Source organism: Rhinolophus sinicus, linkage group LG05 (genome assembly GCF_036562045.2).
Source record: "Rhinolophus sinicus isolate RSC01 linkage group LG05, ASM3656204v1, whole genome shotgun sequence".
In the NCBI taxonomy this organism is placed as follows: Eukaryota; Metazoa; Chordata; class Mammalia; order Chiroptera; family Rhinolophidae; genus Rhinolophus; species Rhinolophus sinicus.
The window spans coordinates 173,918,370-173,939,781 of NC_133755.1; the positions used below are offsets into that span (position 1 = coordinate 173,918,370).

At 39.5% G+C, this 21,412-nt stretch overlaps 1 long non-coding RNA gene across 1 annotated transcript; it reads right to left on the reverse strand.

Annotated features, from left to right (window-relative positions):
- Positions 1–17,928: 17,928 nt before the first annotated feature.
- On the reverse strand, positions 17,929–21,017 carry LOC141571919 (uncharacterized). Its single transcript, XR_012496962.1, has 3 exons — positions 20,896–21,017; positions 20,695–20,770; positions 17,929–19,809 (listed from the first exon to the last, which is right to left on the reverse strand). It is a non-coding gene; the product is annotated as an uncharacterized LOC141571919 (long non-coding RNA).
- Positions 21,018–21,412: the final 395 nt, after the last annotated feature.

Consider the following 21,412-nt stretch of genomic DNA (forward strand, 5'->3'; position numbering starts at 1 on the left):
TTTTATGGGACATTAAATAGTGCCCTAAGGAGCTCTGAAAAAGTTGATGAGAGGGAAAAGGGCCACTTTGTTCCAGGGAGTGTTTCACCATTCAGGCTGGTCGGTGGATCAGTGTTTCTGGTCCATTTCCGCCTAACTGCATTCCATTTGCAGTCTCACTCTGTACAGTCATCTTCTGATCTTTTTTCCTCCTAAGTCTCGTTAAGGGGCTCCTCCAAGAGCCCATGGCCACTCAAAAGTGATTTCTGTCAACGCATTCGACAGCAAAAATGCATTCTGACTCATGGTCCTGTTACTGCTCAGTTCCTCTTTGTCTTGTGCTGCAGGAAAAAAACACACAAAACCATTTCAATCGGAATTGCTGAGAGTAGTGATTAGAATGGATTCACATATAACTGACACTGTTTGCAAAATCCAGTTTTTCTCATTATTGGTAAAATGTTCAAATTGACATGTATTTATTAAGTGCCTACGAGGATTGCCAAGGTTCCTTCTAATTCCAAGAAAATTCTATTATCTTTTCTTGTATAAACCATCTTAGTTTCTGATTCTGTGGCCCTGATTGATATGTGAGCCGGAGTTTAATCTCTGCTCAATTGAAGAGAATAATCATATCTATTTCTAGTAGCATAAGCTAAGAAAATAATGAGTCATATTACATAAATTAAATAATCATATTCACTGTAGAAACTGACATTAATATTTTGATTTTTTTAAAGTTAAGGATAGTAATAATATCTCAGTCGCTCTCTCAGCACCTGGGTTACTTCAGATATGAAGGAAGCAGGCATGAAAGAAAACCTAGTCATTCTCATGCAGAGAAGAAACGTGACAATATACATGGCAAGTTCGATAATTAATTCCATTAATATGAGTGACTTTTAAAAATCCTATTTAAAATATGTTTCCCAGTTAAATGTTATAGTTTTTAAAAGGACAAATCTATACAATTTATCTAATGGGTTTCTTGACAATTGAGGAGGGGCGGGGGGTGCTGACTCTTGTGGCTAGATAGCTGCACAAGTTCAAGTTCTGCCTCTATTGACACACTTGGCTTACTATGCCATGACGTGAAATACACTGATTTAAATGTGCTACACTTAATACTCACCTGCAACCTGAAAGTCTCTGGGCTGACATGAAAACACACTTGTCTGGCTGATTTGCTCTTCTGAAGCTTGGCCATATATCTTAGCCTCCCTCCTCTACCTCTCAGGGAACTGGTGGAAAATTCCCCAGGCGTTCGGACCACTTCTTGTAACACAAACTCTATTCTGAAATAGTTGACTATTTTCAAGCCTGAGATTGACATACATTTAATTATTTTAAATGCTTGCTTAGGATCTTCTTACGTTTATCACAGTATTTGTGTTAAAAAGGGGGTACCCCTTAAAGAAAACAATGCCTTAAATTTAGTAATGGGCTTTGATAGATAGGAAGTAAATTCTATTACAAAAACAATTGAAGTAAGTGGAGAGAGTTTTGGGGTCCTTGTTCAGGACCATCTAAATGACACTCAAATTCTCAATGTTGATTTTGACTACTTTAAGTGTAGTGTAATTGTGTGTGTGTGTGTGTGTGTGTGTGTGTATGTGTGTGTGTGTATATGTGCATTTGTTTTCCCTTCCCTGGTCTAAGAGCCTCAAGCCCTATTTTTTTCAAATTTTAAAGCCCAGCTGACATCTCACTTCTTCATCTATCTAAATGGAGCTAAGTTGTCTCCATCTACAGTAGTTGCAAAAGTCTCTCTGAATCAGGTGTCAGGGAACCTTACTATTTAGCTATCCCTATCCCTATGACCTCTATTGTTCTTTTTCTGACGTCATTAAAACGATCTCTAGACTTCTTCATGTTGATTTTAATTAAAGATAATAATGTTGCCTCACTGAACGTGCCAGGGATAAAATACGGTATTTTATAAATGCTTTGAAAACTGGAAACCTGTCACCACTTCCCTTCTCCCCTGCTCATAGGAAATGGGGCTGGGATGACTCCCGGGTGCGTAGAACACAGGGATTTTGTCATTTTTTTCTGGCAGAACAAGAAGAGGAAGGGGAATTTCTACAATGGGTTGAGAATAATGGGCAACAAGAATGTTTGTATGTCATCAGGAGCCATAGATTTATTCGTTCGTTCGTTCGTTCGTTCATTCATTTATCCCACAAATATTTTTAGAATGCCTTCTTTGTCAAGTGGCAGGATAAAAGGCTGCTTTGGGGGCTGTGGAGTTTTTACTTCAGGTTAACTACTTCTGTTTTCTGATTTGTCTTCGTTCCTCTTTAAAGGGGCTCTGTGTTCTCCTACCTGTGTTTGCCACGTTCAAAGTGAGTTCAATAAATCCTTTTTATTGACAATGATGTTTACAACAAGGCTTTTAACCTAATTTAGCTGCTGCAAATTTCTTACATATGAGTTTTTCTTTTACCACAATCATTTGTCTCCTATTTTCCTTGTTCTTTTCTTTAGTATCATTTAATTTTTTTATATGATTGTTTGTCATTCCTTTTCTTCTCTCCCCTATCCTCTTGAATTCATATTCTTCCTCGGCTAACTACATAGAAATGCTTGAAGGATTTTTTACCCCAATTTTTAAATCTCTTTGATCTCTACATGACATTTTTCCCTTTCTGATAGCGCTTTCATTTTCGTGCTTTTTTCTCTTGCCTTTTATTTGGCATTGCCTTTTATTCCCGTGCACACTGAAGTCAGTTTTTTTCGCACATTCTACCGTTTCTTTTCAAGTTGGCCTGTATCTAGTCTCAGTTTCTCTCTTTCTTCTTCTCAATAAATCTCTTTTTTAACTCTGATCTTTTCCTCTCTCCACTTCCCATTCTCTTTTCTCATTTTTTTTTCAAATTGTCCAATATACCCTCATCTGTGTGTGTGTGTGTGTGTGTGTGTGTGTGTGTGTGATTTTCTTCTTTTCTTTTTTCAGTTCTTTTATTCCTACTTAGTACTTTAAGGGGAAGAACGATATGGAAACTTTTAATTCTTTTTTTTAGCTATTGTCAGGAAAGAGTACACTTTCCAGGCCTGCCTTCCTAAGCATAACAACAAGGAAGGCATTGGGTTTGAGAACCCGCCCTCCCCCCAGCCCTGTAATCAGAGCATTTTTAGGGCCAAAGAGGCAGCCACGAACCCACACCTCAGCCTTCATGCAATAATACTCTTTCTTCTCAGATACACAGAGCCATTTATCCTTTTCTTAAAAACATTCAAGATAACTTTTAGTTTAATAAGTTTTCAATTCTTCAAAATACCTGTACCTCATTTTATGCCCAGCTCGTTGAATGAGGCAAGAAGTTCATCTCCACTGGATGCATGAGGCAGCTGGGGCAGTTTTTCTGAGGTCTCTCAGCCCTGCAGCAGCTGTGCTGGGCCTGGGAATGACATAGCGCATCATGGTCCTGGATTGCAGGTCCCGTCATTCCCTCTATTGCAGGTTCCGTCATTCCCTCTATTGCAGGTCCCGTCATTCCCTCTATTGCAGGTCCCGTCATTCCCTCTATTGCAGGTCCCGTCATCCCCTCTATTGCAGGTCCCGTCATCCCCTCTATTGCAGGTCCCGTCATCCCCTCTATTGCAGGTCCCGTCATCCCCTCTATTGCAGGTCCCGTCATCCGCTCTATTGCAGGTCCCGTCATCCCCTCTATTGCAGGTCCCGTCATCCCCTCTATTGCAGGTCCTGTCATCCCCTCTATTGCAGGTCCCGTCATCCCCTCTATTGCAGGTCCCGTCATCCCCTCTATTGCAGGTCCCGTCATCCCCTCTATTGCAGGTCCCGTCATCCCCTCTATTGCAGGTCCCGTCATCCCCTCTATTGCAGGTCCCGTCATCCCCTCTATTGCAGGTCCCGTCATCCCCTCTATTGCAGGTCCCGTCATTCCCTCTATTGCAGGTTCCGTCATTCCCTCTAGATTCCTAGTGGGCATCTTCAGTCCTTCCTTTCGTCTCTCACAGCAAGGCAGTGTTTGTTGCTGTGCTTCTCTCCCCTCTCTTACACTCCTCCTCCCCTTTACTCTTCCTTCTCTGAGAACATGGTTCATAATTAATGTAGTTTTCCTCTGTGCACCATTTGGATTGGAAGACATTGCACTGGGCCTCACCATCTCAGTAATTCCAGGCTGGCGTCCTCCAGTCAGGAATGCTGGGAAGGAGATCCCTGACTCTGGCTGGTGAGGGAGGACCACGTCTCTTCTAGAGGACCATGTGATTCACCAGTGGCTCTTCAGTAATTATGTGTTGCGCATGGTGGTGTGTGTTGGGAGTTGGCAAAAAAAAAGACAAAAACCAAAACCAAAAATGCAAATGTACATTCGTCTTGCTTCTGCTTAAGGAGATGATTCCTTGTTTTTACTTTTCCTGTATTTCACAAATAAATATCCATAATTATATATGTTTGGTCAGTCTTTTCATCTCTAGGTCATAACCTAAAATAACACAGATTTCAAGGTTGTTAGAATAAGAAGGCCCCATTCATAGGATCGAAATTTGCCTCCAACTTGGAGGCCAGACTCTGAATACAGTAATACAAGTGTAGCAATCACCTAATTTCAGTTCTAAAAAGGGGAATGTTTACCAGTGATAAGTTGTACAGACTATAAACATTTACTTTTTCAACTCTTGGCAATAATTGTATCAACTTAGTGCATTAACGTTGATTGTCTCGAGGGAAAAAACTTTTACGAAATTGCGTAATGACGGGGATTTGGCAGTCCAAAATTTTCCCAGCGTGAGCCCAACAAGGGGAGAAGTAATGCATGTGGTCGTTTGTGTTGAGAAGGTGAGGGATTCCTTCTGGGAGTCCACATACAAGTCAGCGAGTGGTTGAGGCCGAATTAGAACTCAGGAACTTTGACTCCTGCTCGTGTTCTCACTGCGAAACAGAGCATTAATTTGTTCTTTCATTCAACAAACATTTCCTGAGTGCCTGTTAGGGATCAGACAGGTAGGAAATGGGAAGACACAAGGAAGAGGTAGCCGAGCAGGGAGACAGCCACGTCACTCAACAGAGTGTGACTCTCAGGTGAGTGACACCACAGGTGCTGTGGGTTCTGTTAGGGTGGGTAGAGGGTTTACGGGAACCCCATAAACTTTATAGTTTCTGCTTTTATTGACTATTTCACGTCTGTGTTACACTTACAAAATGTGCCTGTTTTATATCTATTCATGTCTAGCTCATTTGCTTTTAACTTCTGATATTAAATTTTTCTACGTATAATGAGCAGCTCTTTTTCTACTCTCAAGCCTCTTACACCACTTACAAGTATATCTCCCCTAGTCTGGTGGGTATTCAGTAAATGTTTCCTTGATGATAATGACATGAGGTTTGTTCTTCCACTTCAATGACAATCTCATAAACCCCTATTGAATTTCGTTCTGTTTAGGTCTGTCCACTTTTCCAACTTGTGATCCTTATTAATTTTAACCAAGAGCATAAAGGTGTGGAGCATCCCCTCCAAATTTAATTAGCATGTTTCCAATGACTGATAAGTGGATAAGGTAGAACTGCATCTGAGGCGAACCTTTGTTCTCTGCCATAGTCCTTGCTCACCAGTGGGCTTCGTAAGGAGGCTCAGCTCGCCTAGTGTCTCCCTAGAAACTTTTTCTATAGTCAAGGACATCAAATCAAGTCATTATTACCTAAATGTTAATACTCATTATAGGTAACACATTAATTTTTAGTCCAGTTTTTGACAAGATAGTGTTGTATTTTTCTGTGATCGGTGTACTTAGTAATAGGTTAGGACGCTTTCATAATCATTATGAGAGCTCTATTTTTGATCTTTTTATAAGACCTGGGGCCTAATTTTACTATTTCAAATGACTATAACATTTTCTAATGGTAACTTTTCCTTCATTACATATTGTTGGTCAGATTGGTAATTTATTGGATTTGAAATCCTTGGTCAAAAACACAACTTCTAATTACAAACTGGTTTCTGTGGGAAAATACAATCTGCTTTACAATGACATATTTTATGATGAAGTTTTTCAGGAATTCCTTGTGGCAACAATTGTGAACGACTGACTGTTAAAACCGCTTCAAGTTCAAATTCCTCTCAAGTGTCCCCGAGAGAGAGAAAAAAAAATATTATTACATTAAATAAACTAACCTAATTTCATTTTTATTTCATTTTGTGTTTTTGAGAAAGATTTGTAAATTACTTTAGTTTATATGCTTTACAAGCAGAGAACCTAAAACCTTATTTATTTCTTATAAGTAATATTGGCATGTTTTGATTTAATATTGTGACCATTGAAAGGGAAAGGAAGAGGAAGGATATAAAAGGTGAGAAAGAAGGGATGTGCAAAGGAAGGAAGAGAGTTTGCACAAAGGAGAAATGTAGAAAAGAAAAAAGGCCCAGAGCCTTTTAAAGATTTTAAAGATTTAAAAAGAGAGAGTGCTGAGTCAGTAGAATGAAGTAAACTAACTAAATATAAGACCTGGTAGTCACTGTTTCCATTTTTATTGTCTAAAGGCCTTTGAAATCGTGATTACCCAGGAACCACTGTACACAGACCTCCAGGGCTTATACCTGAGGTCTGGGATGGAACAACTCAAACAGTCATTCTCTGGGATGTGGTTTCACAATGTCACTGAGGAGCAGGTGGAATTGACGCTTGATCTGTGAGATTCTCACCCCTTTTTCTCAATAATGAAGCCAGCATGTGGTACACTGGCATAGACGCCAAACCTGTACCCCTGTAACTTCCGGACGGTGAGTGGAATCTGAGGTCAGGCAGCCTCGACTGAGTAGAAACCCTCTGTGCAGCATTCTGCGTCGCATTGCTATCTTCTACACACTTTGTCACTGCGAACACTGGGGAGAACGCTGCCCAAATCACGCCGCAACTGTCTGAGTTTCCTCTGAGCTTGCTCATCCTCAAGTGAACTAAACTCATTCTGTCATGACCAACGGATAAATGTGTGGCACTGGTCTTAGAGAATCGCTAATAACATGCATTTGCGCGGCACTGAAACCTCACAAACTCTTTAGCTACCTTATCTTATTAATTCCCATAGCAACTTCGTAAGGGATGCATTATAATTATCATTCCCATTTTACTGATTAAGAAAACAGACTCACAGAGGTTAAATAACTTGCTTAATGCCACACAGCTAGGAAGTAGCATAGTGAACCACACGACTCTCTCATTCTAATTCTAGCAATTTTCCTATTATACCTTCAGAACGCTCCATTTACATTCACAATAGATGCTTGATAGTATGTCAGGGCAGAGATGGGGCAAATACTTCTTAGCTGTATGGAATACAGGGATCTCATTCTTCCTACGGTTCACATCTGTTGGAGACCCTACAACTCTGTTGTTCTGTCTCAAACACCTGCACTTTCTCTGTTTCGCCAGCGAGGTTCCATGCCACCCTCTCTGCCCTTAGACTGATACAGCTGGTTTTGCCCTCTGAGTCTGCAGAGGGAAAACCATTTGGCTGTGGCTGGTCTGTGCTCCAGCTGTCTCTAAGCGCTTCACTTGTTTCAATTTGAGGCTGACTTCAGTTCACAAATAGCCGAGAGCAATGGAGGGGAGGCGTTGGGAGAACCTTCTTCACAGACCACCAGGGCTGCCAGGGATTAATGTCTACCAACAGCAGTCATGTCGAATATCTATCCTTAGGTGCCCCTTTCCTTTTATTACACTTTTCATTTCTTCCCGCATCTGCTCTTACGGTTGTTGTATGTGTGTCATAAATGTCACTAGAAAAGCTGGTTTATCAAATGTTAGCATAAACTATACTAATAGTATCATCTAGAACTGGGTTATTGAAAAAAAGTTTTAGATCTAAGTGACGTCAAGTTTTATAATGACTAAGACGTACACATTACAATGCCCCCCACTGGAAAACATTCCATCTTAATAAAAATAATGTATATTATGATATAAATTACAGATATTATGCGTAATATATAATAATATATATTTAATATATATGTGTGTCATATTGTACCAAAAAGACATTCAATTTATATTTCATAGAAGCTAGTTATTCTAACAAATTGCATATACCTCTATTTCACCAACTACAGTATCTTTGATGCTGAGATTAGGAGGGGAAGGATAAAAAGGAAAATAAAAATGTTTTTCTTTTTTGATGAGAGTATTTTGGTAGTTTTAGCACATTGGTCTATAATTTATTATGTGGCCAGTAGTAAATAGCATATGATGGAAAACCCCAGAACTAACTGTCTGCCTCTGAGGATTAATAAAGTTGGGTATTATTATAGGGGAAAGCATCATGGGGATTCATCTTGTTGAATGTGGGATCTGTGCAATTGCCCTTGATAAATGGTAGGAAAGAAACCTTCAGAAACTCATGACTAACTTGCCCAAGGTTTCTGGAGAAGGTTGACAGTGAGTACAGCACAAAAGATGACCCTTGGAAGCGTGGAGGCTCGGAATGGATGGGGCCAGGTTTGGGGAAATGTAAATAAAATGTAATTGGAGAGACTGAGTCAACCTAAATAGTTCAGGAAATCCTGGGTTGCCTGCAGTCAACATGCATTCAGAAGAGGATATGCAACTAAGTGGGTCCATCCAATAAAAAGAGAATGGATGCTGGAAAAATGCAACACAGCCAACTGGGCCAGATGTACACGTGTCAGAAACTCAGCTTGTCTCTACTCATCCTCTGCAGCAGGCACTCTCTGTGAGAACTCTTGAGAGGGATTAGAGACAACTGAGAAGAGCAAAAATTGAAAGTATTTAATGACAGAAGCAAATGCTTGGAACTGAGTAACCTGGTCCCAGGGGCTGTCTTTGGCCGTCTGGTCCTGGGTAACTCCAGACTCAGCCCTCAGCCCTCCACTCCCCCTGAACACTTCCTGCATGCCCTCAGCTGCTCCTTTACTGAAATGTGAATGACTTTAGAGCGTCAATCTCCTGTCTCAGGTCTAGCTCACACCAGACATGACTGTGTGATATTTCACATGGATGGTTTCAAGTATTGCAAACTCCACAGGACAATGCTGAGTATGCCCTTCTCTGTCCTGGTCTCACTTCCTCTCTCAGACACATTTTTCCTGTTCCTATTCACAGCGATACCAGGTGCCCAGCCACCAAATCTCAGTCATCTTGCTCATTCTCATATCTAGTCAGTTTCCAAGTTCTGTCAAGTCCTCCTTGAAAAGCTGTTGTTCCTCCTCTTCTTTGTCATTTCAGCTCTTAATCTCCCTAGAACTGGGATACACTTGAGCCTCTTAACGGTTCCCTTTGCAGCCTCACCCACTTCATTTTGTCTGACATACTAAAGCCAGAATACTATTTTTTAAACACTTAAAAAAGTATGTTGAAAAACTTGCAAAGACTTTGTTTTGCCACTGGAATAAAAATTGCACAAGACCACATGGTTCTTTAGGGACAGAGTTATGGCTAGAACCCAGGTTTTTTTTTTAACTTCTTTTCCAATACTTTTTCTACTAAAGTGTACCATGTCTTATAAATACCAGCATAGGAATGCTTTATCTGTCCTATTTTATCCCTCAATGCTTTAGTTTTTTGTGCTTCATTTTAATCTGTAAATTGTCTCTGTTCCTTTTGGAGGTAGGAGGGATCTTAAAACTTAAGTAAATCAGAACAAATGCTGCTCAAAATAAAAATGCTTTTCAAAGAGACAGGTAAAACTTAATACAGCGAACAGGTGGAACCCAGTTTTTTTTGTTTGTTTTTGTTTTTTTTTTTCTTTTCAGAGACAAATCACACTGAAAGAATTTAGTTTCTCATGCTATGGGCTACTGGATCCAGATGATTTCTGGTTTGGGATTCTTCCTTCACGGCCTCTGCCTCCAGGGAGCATCTCTGTTTTGACCCGATGAGTTGGAGGTAGCCCTTGGCACTGAGTGCTGGCTCTTGTGCTGGGTTTCAAGAGAATGGAATATCATCTCTCCAGGAAATGTGGGCTAAAATCCCATTTTTAACAAAATCTAAATTCGGATTAGAGAACAGGCTTTTGATAAAGCGTAAGCACTAAGAGGCCTCCTGCAAGGGGCCTGTAGCCTACTTCAGAGCTGAGAGAGTCGGGGATACTGACACACAGAAGCAGAGAACTGTAGGGAGGGCCCCACAGCTATGACCTCACAGTCACTCGGGGAAACACACTTTACTCAAAATCCTAGAGAAAGGCAGTGCTGGGCTCAGCCTCCAGAGGGCCAAAGACCCTCTATAGCCCCTCTTGAGACAATAGTTGTCTCAACTATTAGTGGACTTGTTTCTCATGCCACCCACTTAGAACAAATGAGAAATTGGTTCAATGTACAAAGACCTTATTTGGCAATTTTCATCTTCAGTGCACTTTCCAAATGTTACCTAATTAATCTGCTTGACAGTATTCCATTTAACAGTTGTACATGTTTCATGTTCATAAATTCTTATAAACTTTTTAATGCTTTGATAGTTCATTTCTAGTTTTTTTTTTTTTTTTTCCCTGTGTTCTTCCAAGGCCAAATTAGCACAATCCTCTGCTGCCGTGGTGCTGTGTTCTCCACATTCTAAATGCCCTCATAGTGGCAGATGGCTGAGCAAGAAGGTGAGATGAGGATGTGGGAAGGAGAGAAGGGGCAAGACTGCCTCACCTCTGTGACTATCACAGATGCCACCCAGAGACAGACCTGGCATTCATGCTGCCATCGCCTCTAATGACGCTACCAAGATTGATCTAGCTCTTGAGCGATCAAGTATTTATTAAGTGCCTACTATGTGCTAGGCCTTGTTCTAAGGACTAGGGATAGAAAAGTGGTCAAAACAGACCTCAGTCTTTGCCCTCATGGAACTTAGAGATCAGAAGCTTAGAGATCTTCAAACACTCCCATAACTATATGCCTTCTATCTATTCCATTTCCCAGGGAAATGAGTTCGACATGCTTATTTTTCATGGGATAAATGTAGCTGAATTTGTTTTAAAGCTTACTCTTTCAAGCTTCAAGGTCTGCTCCCAAGAATTAGCGACAACACCCACACCCTTAACATCTAGACGACTAGTTTTTGAGATTTGGGGGTTATGAACCCTATTAAGAATATGATAATAATTATGCATTCACACAACAGAAGAAATATAATTATAAACATATGTATATCATTTTTATTTATATATATTTATATACATATATATGTATGTATATATATATGTATATATATATATAATGTTAATACACACATATATGTAGTAAATGTGCATCCCATTTGAAGGAGTTTACAGTCCTTCTGAAGTCCATGCACCCCAGGTTAAGGAACGTCATCTAATCTAGAACTAACCACAATCTTATAGACTTCATCTCATTTCGATGACAGCTATCACACTTAGATTTTACAGATTGGAGAATGCTAGTAACACTGATTCTCATGGGCACGTGTATTCACTTCTTTGACCTCTTGGATCATTTCTTTGAATAACTTTGGCCCTTATTAAGGCAGGACTGGAAATGCACAGAGCATTCTAGCTGTGGATATACGATTAGTTTAGAGAGTAGAATACGGTTTCTGCATGATTTTAATCTTTCAGTTGAACTAGTACATTGTCTTTAAAGTATAGCCTATTATGATGGTTTGCTCCATGTTCTAGGTGACTAAAACCTCGGAATCCATCATTTTTCCAGGATAATTGGTCTTACGGTCCCCTGAATATATTCTCTTACACTTGCCTATAAGGAATTTCATCTGCCAGTTTTCTGCTCCCATATGCAGACTTGTGAAATGTTCACAGTTTCCTCTGCATAAATGGCATAATATTTCACTATTAAAAAGAACTTAATGTCATGTGCAAACCTGAGGATTTTATTGTAAACCGCCTCTTGTTACATATTAGCATCGATTTGTGAGTTGGAACCATTTAAAAAATATTTTCCCTCTCTCCTTTTTTTTTGGAGTCAGTGTCAGTTCTCCTCCAAGATAAAACAGTTAATTAAATTCCATGTTTGGTCCCAAATAATATACAGCTAAATGTTGACAGTGGACGTCTCCGTTAACTAGATTATGGATGATTTTAATTTTATTCATTTTGCTTCTCTGTATTTTCCACATTTTCTACAAAGAATATATATTGCTTTTGCAATTAGAAGTATTCTTAAATACATGTAGTTTTTTTCAGGGAATCTTATCCCAGTATTATGAGTATTTAAATAGAAGACATCAACTGCATTCTCTTTTCCCAGGACTAAGGAGGTGTTATCTCCCTTTCAGAAGCTATCTTGCCTTTCTTATACTGTAGATTGTTTTATTCTTAAATGTACAGGGGATCATATCCTTTGGTCCTTACTCATGAATGCTTGTCACATTAGCACTTTTCCTGTCCTCCATTAAATTGATCTGTCAATACAAGTTTCAATGGATCCAGAATTTCACCTTTGAGTTTCTTCTAACCTCTTGGGTAGAGCCCATTTATTTCTAGTGATTACTCAAGTTTGGGAAAGAAAATTGTGACAAAATGCGTTATCGATTCAGCCAAGAACATCCAGTTTATTTATTGCTATTTGATTTTGTACCTGTGACTGATCTGCTTCAAAAGTTAATTTAGGAGTAAGAATGTCCCTAATGCCTTCCTTTATAAACTGATTCATTCTGCTACCTCCTTTTCAGACCTGTATGGACTTTTTATATTGTGATCATCAATCAATTGGTCTCATCGATTCTCTTGTTGTCTTTCTGCCTCCTGTGATTCTAACAAAGATTTCAATATTGGGATTAGTTCCTCAGAAACCTCCCCCAGTTTTTTTTTAGCTTAAATTTTAAAATTTGTATCTGTTCTGCTATGTATGGTATTCCTTATATTTTTCTACATGAACATATTATTTTTTTTTTATATTATGTATTTTTTAGGCACTAACTTTTTTTCTTAAACTTCATTGGGCTTGCAGGTTATAGAGAAATAGGCTGTGGACTAGATTTGGCCTGTGGGCCATAATCTGCCAAACTCTGATCTAGACCTTTAAGTATCATAGTTCCCCCCACCCCCATAGGTTCGCTTTCTGCAGTTTTAGTTACCCATGGTCAACTGTCATCTGAAAATATTAAGTGGAAAATTCCAGAAATAAACAATTCATAAGTTTAAAATTGCGCATCATTCTGAATAGTGTGATAAAATCTTGGGCCATCTCACCTTGTCCCCTCCAGGACGTGAATCATCCCCGTGGCTCTGTGCTGTATAGACACTTGGTGATCAGGTCGGTTATCAGATATTTTGACAGAGAGAGGTTGAGAGAGAGAGAGAACATATTTACATAACTTTTATTACAGTATATTGTTATAAGTGTTCTATTTTATTATTGTTCTTAATCTCTTGCTGTGCTTAATTTATATATTAAACTTCATCACATGTATGTACATATGTATAGGTAAAAACATAGTGTATATAGGGTTCAGTACTCTCTGAGGTTTCAGGCTTCTACTGGGGTGTTGGAACGTATCCCCAAGGATAAGCAGGGACTCCTGTATGGCGTTGCTACCCCCAGGAGTTCTATTATATTTCCCTTTTCCATAAAGTTCTGCAACTTGTTTACATTTAAGATGTCCTAAAACTCAAAGCCACACCCCTCCTGTGTGCCTGTACCATATCCTTCCTGCTCAGAATTTTTGTTTGGCAGCAAGAGGCTATCTCATTCCTTCCATGCTCATTGTATCATAGCCCTCACTTGTTGCCAAGTGTTCCCATCTGGCCATTTGGTCTGATAAGACTTTAATGTTTATTTGAAGCAGTTATACATACTGGATTGGTCCTTCACTGCTTCTCCCATCCATTAGCCCTTAGATTAGGACATCCTTATTTTATTTCCGCATTTTTCTCAGATATGTTCTCCACTTCCCCCCGATTGCTTTATTTGAATCTTGGATATCTCAGATCCTATGTTTTTATCCATCTTCCTCGCCATTTTTAAATTTTAAACTTTCTGAAACTTGAAAAATATCCTTAACTGGTGCTATTTTACCTCAGCCTACGTTTTTCTGTATCGACTCTTACTCATCCAAAAGATATTCTGGTTCTCGGCGAATCCATGAATCTCTTCCTTATACCATTATCTTGTCTACAAATTCAGACTCTGGAAATCTACTTGTGTCTAAAATTCTTCATAGAATCTACTTTGGAAGTTGGATCGAAGCTGCTGGCCTTATAATTTAAGTTTGACACTGGCGTGATTTAAATTGAATCCATATAATTGTTAACCATTTGCCCCCTTCAACATCAGCAGCCTGTTTTGTGAAGGTCACTAAGGTGTTACGACACGCAGTTCGGCACATGGATCATGGCCAACATAGTCTCTTAGGAGGCAATTGTCTAATCTGCAAATGAACCCAGCTTCTCTCTGTTCACTGGCATCCTTCATCTTGAAGAAGTTTGGTCAGGGCAAGTGACTCTGGGAAATCTTAGGAGTTAGATTCCAGATAAAGACCAATTGATTTTCTCACTATTTAAATATTTTTGTTTGGTGTGATGAAAATATCACTGAAGTAAGTTTCAAGAGATTTGAATTTTTATCCTAGTTACATGACCTTAACTGAGTTAAACCATTCTGGACCTAAGTTTCCTCACCTGAAAAGCAAAGAATTTGATGCAGTAGGCCTTCAAGACTCTTTCTATCTCCAACATTCTGAAGCTCTAGTAGTGGAGTGTGTGGAACAATGGTGGCATATAAAGGTGTGATTTCCAGGACCCTGACCCTTTCAGGTGAAGTAAAGTCTTATGTTTTAATTGTTTACCATGTTTCCCCGAAAATAAGACCTAGCCGGACCATCAGCTCCAATGCGTCTTTTGTAGCAAAAATTAAAATAAGACCCAGTCTTATTTTAATGTAATATAAGATCAGGTCTTATATAATATAATATAATATAATATAATATAATATAATATAATATAATATAATATAACGTAACATAACGTAATGTAATATCAGACCAGGTCTTATATTATTTTTTACTCCAAAAGACGCATTGGAGCTGATGGTCCAGCTAGGTCTTGTTTTCGGGGAAACATGGTAATTCTTTAATATAAGATCTCTTCAGGGATGATGGAAATGACTATGTCTGTCAGGACTTCAAAGAACTTTGAAAATTACAACCTTGACTATGCATGTGAAGAATCTGAGACCCAAAAAGGCAGACTCTTCCCAAATGGGAAAAGAGTGCCAGGTCCCAGAATTAATTACAAAATTTAATAAATAATAGTTTCAGTTTGAGAAATGCATTATCATTGGTTCCAGAACATTATTTCTAATGATAGTTTCATAATATTCAGTGTATGTTGTTTCAGGTCCAAAGTTCAAGCTGGTTTTGACTTCTTGTTTCCAAAGCCACTTTTCTTAAGAGTTACAATTATCCAAGGAGAGAAATCTTGCTTTCCTCTGGGTCCTCAGACAAAGGGGTTTGTTTTTGTTTTTTTAAAGAAAAATAAAGCAAAGTGTTTATGTGAGATTTCATTCAGATTTTGGATTTGGAATCTGTGTTGCTAGAAACAAGATAATTGAGTTATGACATCGAATTAAAATAGTTTATTTTCATATTAAACAATAAAATTAGAGAATATACAGTATTTTCCTAACATGTCTCATATACCAGACATATTTTGCTGGTAGAGATCAGCCTCTGCCCCATGTGGAAAGTTGCTTGACCTCAGGGGTGCTATTGAAAATGCACAGTGGGCCTTTCTTCAGTTTTGACTTTGTCTGTGATGTTGCCTGTTGATCTTTTTTTGATGGCCTTGCCTACAAACACCTGACTGCTTATTTTGGCTCTCTGAGTCTAGCTTTGGTCTCTTGGTGTTTTTGCTGCATGTGTGTGAGGCTTCCAGAGAATGGTGCAGAGGGAGCTAGTTGCACCATGAAAACTGGAAGGCATTCTCACTTTATGAATTTAACTTCAGACAAAGAAAACAGGCCGTGGCACAGAGGCTTTATTTGGCATAGTGACTACTAGGTACAAAAGTCAAGTAGAAGCATGTGGTCTTATGTATGTAAAACAGCCGGGCTTATGTGTTGGTGCAATTGCTGGGTGGGTTAACAGGCAAATAAGCCCATGGCCAGGCATACGTTTTAGTTACAAAAATACAAAGACTGTATGATTCCCTCTATGAGATTCCTAGAATAGTCAGATTCATAGGGTCAGAAAGTAGAATGGTGGTTGCCAGGGGCTGAGAGGAGGTGGGGAACGAGGAGTTGTTCTTTAACAGGTACAGAGTTTCAGTTTTGCAAGATGAAAGAGTTCTGGAGATGGTGGTGGTGAGGGTTGCACAATAATTTGAATGTACTTAATAATCCTGAACTGTACCCTTAAAAATAGTTAAGAAGATAAATCTTGTGTATATTTTATCACAATTAAAAATGTATTAAAAATCATTATCATTAATTTCTTTGGCTTATGTGTGCATGTTTTCTGCTCTCATCAAAATCCACTGTATCAGCTATTTGCCTTATGAATTTGGTGATGTATCCTCCTAGGAAATATAGCTCCTGATTATTAGGCAAGGAAGAGGTCAAGATGGTTACTGGGAGGGAGTCCAGTATGCCACAGACAATTCAACTCCAAGATTAACTTTAGCATTTCCCCAAACCATTGAAAAAAATTAATTAGTAAAGGACCTACTAATTCCACACTTGTAGCATATGGACCTTTGTTCTCATTCTCTTTTAATTTGAAAAATTAGAATAGCTAGGAGAGATGGTGGCAATTTCATATTTCATTCAATTGCACTCAGAATGTCCTCCAACTTAAAAATTTAAATGTGAGACTCATAAAACCTATTTACCTAGTTCTTTTAGTTTGTTATCTGGTAATATGTAGTATATTGTGCTAATTTACAGCACATAGAACACAAATTGAAAATCAACTGTATTTTCTTAAAATTCAGGCATTCCTGGGCATATTTGCATGACTAATAGGGCAGAAGGTGTGTCTAATTACATGAAGAACCTGGGAAAGAACTTATATGTCAGTAGAAAAATTAGAAGCTCATTGTTTGGCTCAGGATATTGGGGTTGGAGGAGGTAGGCACACGATACTCCCTATCTCTTCCATCTGAGTTCAAAACCAAAGAAGAATAAAGGAGATGGACATAGAAATGGCAGTTTTATTATGACACTCCACAGCACGGTTCTGGGGGGCAGCGAGGGCTTCCACCTGAATTCCAGAATCAGACAAACTTACCCACCCGATCACAGTCACAGACTCCCCCTGTAGGCACAGAACCTTCATCATTGAGCCTTGGCACGTGGAAAGTACATCACATAAGGTGTCCCGTACAGGCAGGGTCTGAGCTGCCCATGCCTCGTGCTGGCTCCCAAATTTGCCAATAAGATAACTGAATCTTCCTTCTTAGAGGAGAGCAAGTGAGGAAATGGAGTGTTTCCAAGAGTGTCTTCTCACTGTTGTCCCTTCGTGTGGGAAGTTGAAACTGGGGGTCAGGAAGGAGCCTTCCCTCCTCGGACCCTCACCCCACCACAGCACGGCTTGCTCGTCAGTACGTTCAGAGCTGTGTTTCTGAGTCGAGCACAGCACCTGCCACACAGGCTCTTATCTGCCCCAGTTCCCATGGAAGAGGCTGCATCAAGACAAACAAACAAACAAACAAACACCCACAGGAAAAAAACCTGGGAGGGGTGGTACCGAGAGCACAGACGTCAGCAGCACTAGCTTTAGCAGCCGGGGCTGGGACTGGAGACAGCATTCCACGCTGACACCAGCGCTGTGGCCTTTGGGTGGTGGTGGACTTCATAGTAATGTTGGCAGGCCCTGGTAACAGCAATAGCGGCCCAGAAATTATAAAAGCAACAATAATGATAAAAGCCAATATTAATAAGCATTTAGGTGTGCCGGGAATTCTATTAAACAATTCACATGCATTATATCATCCTTTAAATTTTTCTTCTTATGAAATTTATATACTAAAAAATAGAGTGTCTGAATAAGAATTGCCCATTAATCCATCATCTAAATTTAATAATTATTCATGTTTTTCTTTATTGTGTCTTTTTTTGGAGGAAGTACCTGAAGTTACAGATATCATGACATTATACTCCTAAATATTTCAATATGCACCGCTAAAATACAAGACTTTTTTTACATAACCATAACATCATTATCATTCTTGATAACGTTAACAATAATTCTCCAATATCTAAAACTCAGTCTATATTAAAATTTCTCCAATTCTCCCCCACAAATACCTCTTATAGTTCATTTATGTAAACAAGAATGAAATCATAACATTTATTATTTCTCTTAAACATCTTTTGATCTAGAAAAATCTCCCCCCCCTTTCTTTTCCACAGTACACCACCGCCTTTTTCCCCTAAATTATGACATTGCTTGATGGAGCGCCCCCTCCGTCTGTATTTTTCTGCTTGTTTTCTTGTGGCGTCATTGAACCTATTCCTCTATCCCCTGCACTTAAAGGTCCAGTTAGGTTTAGTTTAAGCATTTTGGCAAGAATACGTCCCAGATGTTTGTGTGCATGTCATCTCGCGTTGCTTTGAAAGGTACCTAATTCATGGTGTCTTACCATTAATGACAACTAAAGTTGACCACTGTGTTAAGGGGATGACAGCCTGACCCCTTTTACTGCATTACTTCATCTACGCCTCACAACTGGGGTTGTTTTACACATTTGGCTGGCATACTGACTGCAGCCTCTGTCCCCAGGGTCTCTGTAGTAAAACACTTCCTTAGCCTGCCTCCTCTTTCACCCATGTCAGCAGTGTGGCTGACCTCTTCTAAGTGATACAGGTCCCCACCGTAAACTGGGGCAAAAAAAGAGAAAAATGACGGAGAACTATTCTGGGTATTGCTAGGATCACCTGGTAGAAATTTATGAGAACAGAAATCAGAAAAAAATATTTTGTTTTTATAGACTAGTTTCATAAATTTAAATTTTTATTTGTTCACAGTCTTACTCTTAGGTTATTTTGTTCTGAAAAAGCATGGTGGGACAAAACCAAATGTGTTAGTAGTTGCTTTCCTTCCCCTTGGTGACATAGATGCGGGGATGAGCTGGTCAGTAGCTGCAGCCAGAGTCTGGGTGCTGGGACCTGGGTAAGTGTAAGGGGGACTCATTTGTACCAGCAGCCAGCACTAGCTGTGCCCATTCGCTTTTCTGTTAATCACAGCCAACCTTGGGCTGTTTGTTCTTCTCCTCTGCATGCTAAGTGTTATTTCTCTATTTGATGGTAAGCCCTTGGAGGACAGGCTTGGGCCTTTTGCCTTTCAGAAACAATGTTTATGGGGCAAGAAGCTGGTCTTAGGAGTCAGACCTAATTAGTTTAGAATATGGGTCACTACATGTATTTGTTGGGTGACCATGTGCAAATGGTTCAACCTTCGAGTCTAAGTGTCCCCATCAGTAAGATGAGGTGATGATGCATGCTTTACAAATTTGCTATACAGGTACATTCATTCACTTATCCATTCAACAGGTATTTACTGAGCATGTCCTACCCAGGAAGCCCAGCTCAAGGTAGGCGGGATACAGTGTCGATTATAAGACAAGATCCTGGCTCTTCTTGAACTTCCATGAATCACATGCGGTAGTAACAGGTGAAACATTTAGCATCGTTTTAGAACAAAGTAGAGCTCGAAGCTGGTTATTTTCTTCGGTCTCCTCTGTACTGTACCCAGTGTTCAGCATTCGCAGTAGTCTGCACTACACTGGGGAGGCAATGGCAGCTTGAATGGGCAGTGGAAACATCTAGAGGCTCATCCACACTGCTCTGGGTGGGATGGTGAAGAGAAATGCTTGTACTCTCTTTCAGTTCTGTGGTCCATCGTGTAGTAGCTTCAACATGGAGAAAGCCTTAGAAATAAGGGGACTGAGGTTTCCTAATTAAGTGTGTTAGGAAAGAAAGGTAAAAATACATGTCATAAATGTAAATTTAAAAAAATTTACACGTATACCAAAGGTGCCAAAATAATGTATACACATTTTAAGAGATGTTATCTATGTATTACTTTTCAAAGTTGAATTGAATTACGGTAGCGATGTGTAGTACGGCATTCGCTCAAAAGATGTTTTTAGGAGTAATCGATTATACTTCCAACAAATATTACAATTTTAATACAGTTTTTCCTTTCTTAAAATGTGTAGGCATTTTTTTTGGCACCCTCTATATTTATATTATTTTATATATACATATATATATATATGTATATATATATGTGTGTGTGTGTGTGTGTGTGTGTGTGTGTGTGTGTGTGTGTATTCAGACATTCTGGAGAGAGAGTGGCTAAATTCCTAGAATATTTTCCTTAGAAGTTAGATCATGTGGGCAACTCATTTGAATCCCCTGTCTTGCCTTTCTAATTACCTCTCCATGTGTATTTGTTTTGCTGCCCAATTGGACTGCAAGCTCCTTGCAGACCGCTCTGCTGTCTTGTGCAACATTTCACCTAACACAGCAGCTGTAGGTGTAATTAAGGAGTGCTTATGTCAGAGTCACAATTCAGGCCCCAGCATTCACCATTCTGGGGTGGCCTATGTGTCTGGTCAGCGTTTCACTGTTTCCAATGGATGTATGATTTCCGCTAAAGCCTACATGGTTCTTCGCTAGTCTCTATTTTGGCCACAGTTACTATTCCATACCTCTAAGCATTTTCTGCTGAAGAAGCTGACTGAGCAAACCCATGAAGATATTTTTCATTTCCTTTGATGGAGCATAATGCTTTTGTATATAAACACAATAACATAGTCATCACATATGCACTTACATTATCGTAGCGGCTGTGTACTCAGCAGCACTCCTGGCCAGGCAAGGAGCCCAATAGTTCTGCTTTCCATTCTGATCTAAATTATGTTCATAATAAAAGAGTTTTCAATCAAGGTAAATACAATTTCATCCCAGCATAACATCTACATTCCTGCTCTCTCTCTCTCTTTTTCTTTCTTTCCTTTTATTCTGGGTCACTCACCCTGATACATGTGAGATTCTCCTCTGGTCGGGATAACAGCCTTGCTCGTCCATGAACTATAACAACGGCTGTAAATGCATCTCCTGTAACATACCTCTGTGATTTGCGAAAGTGGGAATAAATCAAAGCAGGGAAGGGATGCCACGTGAAGCCAGAAGCTAAATGTTACATCATGTAGCGCGAGGCTGGGGGAAGTGAGAGGCTGCTTTTCCTGGCAGCCCAATATCTCTGTGCTCGTTACCTCCACCACGGCCCCATTAAAACAATCATTCTGAATCTGTGGGAAATTGTCACCTCTTTCTTTCCTGCCACGGCAGCTGGTAGTGGAGGCTGCAGACATTGCTCATTCCCTTCAAGGTTCTTAACACACACGCAAAAAAGAAAATGAAGCCTAATTTGTTAAAAAAGAAAAAAAAAAAGTGTCAGCTTACCCTCAGGCTCAGCACAGGCATCAGGGGGGGAAAAAAGCAAAGATAAATGCCTCTAGGTGAACTGGCACTGAATCTAATTCTCCACT